Genomic DNA, 5719 nt, shown 5'->3' on the forward strand with positions numbered 1-5719 from the left:
CACCATGTATCCCCAAATTTTTATTTATTTATTCATTTTTGCTTTTCATTGCTTTTATCTCTGTTAATAAATTTATTGGGGCATGGGTGGTTTTAGGTGTGTACAATTCAGTAATAGATCACTTGTAGGTCAGTTTTTTCTAATTGACTTCTAGTTTTATACAGTTATGATCAGAAAAGATTCTTGATATGATTTCAATCTTCTTAAATTTACTGAGACTGTTTTTGTGCCCTAACATGTGGTCTATCTAGATAATGTTGCACGTCCACTTAAAAAGAATGTATATTCTACTGCTTCAGGGTGAAAATGCTCTGAAGATACCAATTAAATCCATTTGATCTATTGTGTTATTTCAGTCCACTCTTTTTTTTTTTTTTAAAGACTAGGTGTGAGGCCGCCCTGTGCAAGGGTGAGGCAGTGCACAAGTCTTCCCCCCCACCTTCTCCCTCCCCCCCCAGCCCCCGCCCATCTCCCTCCCCCCCCAGCCCCTGCCCGTCTCCCTCCACCCCCACCCTCAGGGACCCCAGCCCAGGAGGAGGTCAGGGCCCAAGTCTCCCCCCCGCCTTCTCCCTCCCCCCCCAGCCCCCGCCCGTCTCCCTCCCCCCCCAGCCCCCACCCATCTCCCTCCACCCCCACCCGCAGGGGCCCCAGCCCAGGGGAGCCAGGGGAGCCTAGGGGAGCCAGGGGAGCATGTCACACGCTAGGGGGAAGGGAACGCTTCACTGATTTGAGTGTCACCCTTGCGCAGGGGCCACCCTAATCTCCTCTGCATCATTCCAGCTTTACTATATGTGCTGCTGCTGCTGCTGCTGCTGCTGCTGCTGCAGAGTCCAGCACCAGACCACTCTTTGCTTCTTGATTTTCTGTGCGGAAGATCCAGCCATTGATGCCAGTGGGATTGTTCAAATCCCCTACTACGTCTGTATTATTGTTGAACTCTCCATTTATGTACATCAGGATTTGATTTACACATTTACTTGCTCTTATGTTGAAGAAATACATGTTTGCAAGGGTTATATCCTCTTGTTGGATTGCTCTCTTTATCATTCTGTGGTGTCCATTCTTATCGCTCAATATAGCCTTTGTTTTAAAGTCTATTTTGTCAGCTCTAGGTTTACCTCCCCGGTTTATTTTTCATTTGTATTTGCATGAAATGCCTTTTGCCATCCCCTTGCTTTTTGTCTGTATATCTTTCATTCTGAGATAGGTCTCTTGTTGACTGCATATATATGGTTCTTGATTTCTTATCGATTCAGCTACCATGTCTTTTAATTGCAGCAGTCAAGCCACTTACATTTAAAGTGATTATTTGTAGATATGTTTTATTCTTTTAACTCTGTTTCCCTTTTATTCCTTCTTGATAGTTCTTATACTAATGGTTTGGTGGTAACACACTTCTTTTGCTGTTTCTTGTCTGGGAAGCTCTTGATTTCTCCATCAATTTTAAATGACAGCCTTACTGGGTAAAGTAGTCTTGGTTGAAGGTCCTAGCTTGTCATTATTTTGAATATTTTGTGCCAATCCCTACTGGCCTGGTATGTTTTTGTAGAGAAATAAGCTGACAGTCTCATGGGAGCTCCCTTGTAGGTAACTGACCGTCTTTCTTTTGTTGCTTTTAAGATGTCCTGTCTTTAATCTTTGTCATTGTCATGATGATGTGTCCTGGTGTCAAGCCTTTTTGGGTTCATCTTGTTTGGGACTCTGTGCTTCCTGGACGTGTGTCTCTTCCTTCACCAGGTTAGGGAAGTGTTCGGTCATTATTTCTTTTAATATGGTGTAGTCCCTTAACCTTTCTTTTGTCCTTGTACTCCTATAATGTGGTTGTTGTTAATGTTTCATGTTGTCCCAAAAGTCCCCTAAACATTCCTCATTTTTAAAAGTTCTTTTTTCTTTTTGCTGCTTTTGTCTTCTGTGACCTTGTCTTCCAAATCACTAATTTGATTCTCTCCTTAATCAAATTACTTATTTTCTCTAGTGTATTCTTCATTTCAAAGATTTTACTCCTTATTTCTGACTGGATCTTTTATATGGCTTAAATGTTCTTTTTCATGCCTACTATCAGTTTTCAAGTTCCCAATGATTTCATCCATTCTTCACCTAACTTCAATTAACTATCTGAAATATTGCTTGCCTCACTTTGTTTAGCATTTTTTCTGGATGTGTCCCCTGTTCTTAAATTTGGGGCATGTTTCTTTGCATTTTGGCTGCCTCTGTGTGTTTCTTTCTTTGTATTAAAATCCAGGTCTTGGTAGTGTGGCTTCGTGTAGTAGGAGTCCTGTGGAACCCAGTGGCAATTTCTTCTTGATCATCTGAGTTGAGTGCTCCAGGGATGTCCCGTGTGTGTTATGTGAACCTTCCTGTGGCAGTTGATTCTTGATGGCTGTTGGCCCATTCATGTAGTGATTCGATGCTCAGGCTAGTTGGCTGTGACCACAGTGTACCCTGCCTACAGTGTAGTGTATGAGCTGCTGACAGGTGTTGACCACATGGAGCGCAATTCATCTCAGCGGGTTCTGGTGCCTGCCTAGATCTCTCTTTGGATCTGCCGCTTCTGAGGCTAATTGTATCCTTCTCTGATGTGCTCTGAAGCTGGCTATCAGCTTGTTGTTCCTGGGGCTTCCTGGGAGGGACTCTGGTGCTGAACAATGTCAGATGCTTGATGTGACTCTCCCAGGGCAATCTCTTTGCATCTACAAAGCAATTCACAATTTGTGACAGCCTCTGCTGAGGCCCAGTGAGCACAGGAAGGTCCAAGCAGGGCACTAAAGCTGGCTTTGACTAGCATTGAGCCTGGGGGCAGGTCAGCAAAAGCCCCAGAGCACACCATGTTCTGCCTCCCTGTCTGCCTCCATCTGCCGGGTGCCTGTTTGTCTCAGTTAATGAAAGAGTCTCTGGAAGCACTCAAGTTGCATGAGGGAGGTTCTCAGGGAGTCCCCAGGTAGAGGTGAGTGGTGCTCACCAGATGGATGCAGGTTCAAGCTCAGTGTCAGTGTTGGGTCTGAGGCCACTCAGCAAATGTCCCAGGGGATATCAGGTCCAGCTGCCACCCGCTGGGTCCTCACACATCCTTGAGCAGTGTACAGAAGACGCAGACCTGGCATTGTTTGTAGGAGGAGAATGAAAAAGTCAAAAGAGGCTGCTTCCCAGGATTGAAGGTGTCTGGAATCTGTAGTCTGAGATCAGCTGTGTGAGCTTAAGGGCTTTGCAGAAGGTCTGTGGATTCTCAAAGGCCAGAGAGCTGCTTCCTGTTGTAGATGACTCATGGATCCCCACAGGGGAGCGAGAGCATGGTGGGATCATGCAGGTGCAATCCAGCCATCACGTAGTGAAAAGTAGAATCCCCTCATGGGTGGCTGATTTCAGCAGATTCATCCCTCCATTTCTGTCCTAAGAGAACTGGAGCTCTCTCCAGACTTCCGACCAGATGCATGCTCACTGGCTTCCCGGGCATCACTGTCCCTGCCTTCTTTCCTCAAGGCTGGGTGAGCCAGGCTGGCTGGAGTGTAGGGAAGGGAGGATAGAGGTCCGTTTGGAGGGTTGAAATGCTGTGAGAACTTTTAAGGCTTAAATTTATTTTCTGTGTGTCTGCTCCCACACTATAACTAAGCAGCCAAAGTGATGCTTAGCTCACTCTCAAGGAAGCACAGTTCTGCCCTGCACCAGTGCCACACATCACCAGAGCAGTGAAGGGAGCTACTGGAGGAAGAAGACAGGGCATTCCTCTCCCAGCAGTGTAACACCCTCACAGGCATGATTCTTTCTGGAGAGCTGACCCCTGCTGGAGCACTTAAGGCTTTTAGGCACAGAGTGTAATAATCTGATTTATATTTTTTAAAGATCACTCTGATTTGCATTTTCATTTTTATTAAAAATTACTTCTTTAATTTTTTTCAATTAGGGATGACATTCAATATTAGTTTCAAGTGTACAAAATAGTGGTTAGACATTTATATAACATATAAAAGCATCTCCTGATAAGTCTAGCATGGGATATCTTTGAAAAGGGTATTAATCCTATTCACGAGGGCTCCACCCTCATAACCTAATCAACCTCAAAAGACCCACCTTTTATTTATTTTTAATCAACCTTATTTGGGTGACATTCATTAATAAAATTGCATAGGTCAGGTGTGCAATTCTATAATGCATCATTTGTATATCGCATTGTGTGCTCACTGGCTTCAGGTCTAGTCTCCTTCTATCACCATTTATCCCCCCTATGCCCTCTTCTCCCTCCCCTACCTGTCACCACCAACCTTACCCCCTACTCCCCACACGCCACCCCACCTGCCACCCCACACCCCACACACCCAGCCCCCATCTGCCTCACCACATCCCCAATGCACAGCCCCCATCTGCCACCCCCAACTCCCCTCCCGCCAGCTCTCATTCCCCAACACTACCCCTCACCCCCACCTCCCACTCTTACCCCCAACCCTACCCCCCACCGCCCCCCATCACGCACCCCACACCCCACACCTCCCATCCTCCACCCCCAACTTCCCAGCCCCCACCCTCCACCCCCCTTTCCCTGCTTGTGATTTGACATTTGAAATGATATTTGAGATGTGTCTTGAGAGCACGGGTAGGATTTAGACAGATGAAGAAGGTGAGAATATGCTTCAGGTACAGAGAGTGGACATTCGGCCTGGAGGCAGGAGAGATGAACACTGGACAGACCAGAGCATATGCCCTTCAGATGCCTGTGAGTGAGGGGTCAGGGCAGGGAAACAGAAGACCCTGCATGGAGGGAAAGGGCAGAGGGATAAGGGGACCAACCACAGAGTGGTCAGAGCAGGAGAGACAGCAGCCCCTCCATGGGAAGGCAGGGCAGCAGGGTCAGGGGACCAGGGGAGGGGCCGATGGACAGGTATGAGAGGGAATGCTGCCAAGGGGCAGGGCTGGGGGCAAGGGCTCCACCATGGGGAACAGGGAACTCTCCATGGAGGGGTCTGTTTCTCCTGTTACCTATCTCTACTCTCATGTCCCCCCTTCCCTGGCCCCTCCATGGATGGTGCCCTAACCCCCCTATCTTGCTCAGACTATGTGGGGTCCTTTGTCCTCCCTGCCCTGCTACCTCCCTGGATGATGCCCTCTCCCCCCTGCCCTGCCATCTATTTCAGGACCTGTGCTAAAATCCTTGCTGTCTCAAAGTAGGCTTCCCTATCCCCCCAGCCTCTCCTCTCCATGGAGGGTTCCCTGTTCCCTCTCATGCATGCCCTGTCCCTCCATGAAGGATTCTGTCTCCTCCATGCCCTTCTCCCTCAAACCGGGGCTCCCTTTCTCCACTGCTTGCCCCCTCAAAGTGAGGTTCTCTGTCCCCCTGCCGTGCCCCCTCCACGAAGGAAATCTTCCTCCCTGACCCTCCCCCTCAAAGTGGGGTTCTCTACACCCCTGCCATGCCCCATCCATGGAGGGTACCTTCTCCTCCCTGCCTCTCCCCGTAAAGTTGGGATCCCTGTCCCCCTGCCCAGCTCCCTCAGTGGATAGTTCTGTCTCCTATGTGCCCTGCTCTCTCATAGTGAGGTTCCCTTTCCTCCTGCCCTACCCTCTGCATGGGGATTACCTGTCCAACTGCCCTGCCCCCTCCCAATAGAGGGTTCCTGGTCTCCCCTCTCCTCCCCGCCCTGCCCCCTATAATTGGGGTTCCCTTCCTTCCTGTCCTCCCCACTGCATGGAGGGTTTGCTGTACCCACTATTCCATCCCTGCAAGTGCAGT

General features: G+C 48.6%; 2 non-coding genes across 2 annotated transcripts; both read right to left on the minus strand.

Annotated features, from left to right (window-relative positions):
• Nucleotides 1–703: 703 nt before the first annotated feature.
• Nucleotides 704–807, minus strand: LOC132214017 (U6 spliceosomal RNA). Its single transcript, XR_009448122.1, has one exon. It is a non-coding gene; the product is annotated as a U6 spliceosomal RNA (small nuclear RNA).
• Nucleotides 808–3580: 2773 nt separating this feature from the next.
• Nucleotides 3581–3783, minus strand: LOC132214061 (small nucleolar RNA SNORA74). The gene has a single exon (XR_009448159.1). It is a non-coding gene; the product is annotated as a small nucleolar RNA SNORA74 (small nucleolar RNA).
• Nucleotides 3784–5719: the final 1936 nt, after the last annotated feature.

The sequence above is a fragment of the Myotis daubentonii genome, chromosome 12 (genome assembly GCF_963259705.1).
Source record: "Myotis daubentonii chromosome 12, mMyoDau2.1, whole genome shotgun sequence".
Taxonomy (NCBI): Eukaryota; Metazoa; Chordata; class Mammalia; order Chiroptera; family Vespertilionidae; genus Myotis; species Myotis daubentonii.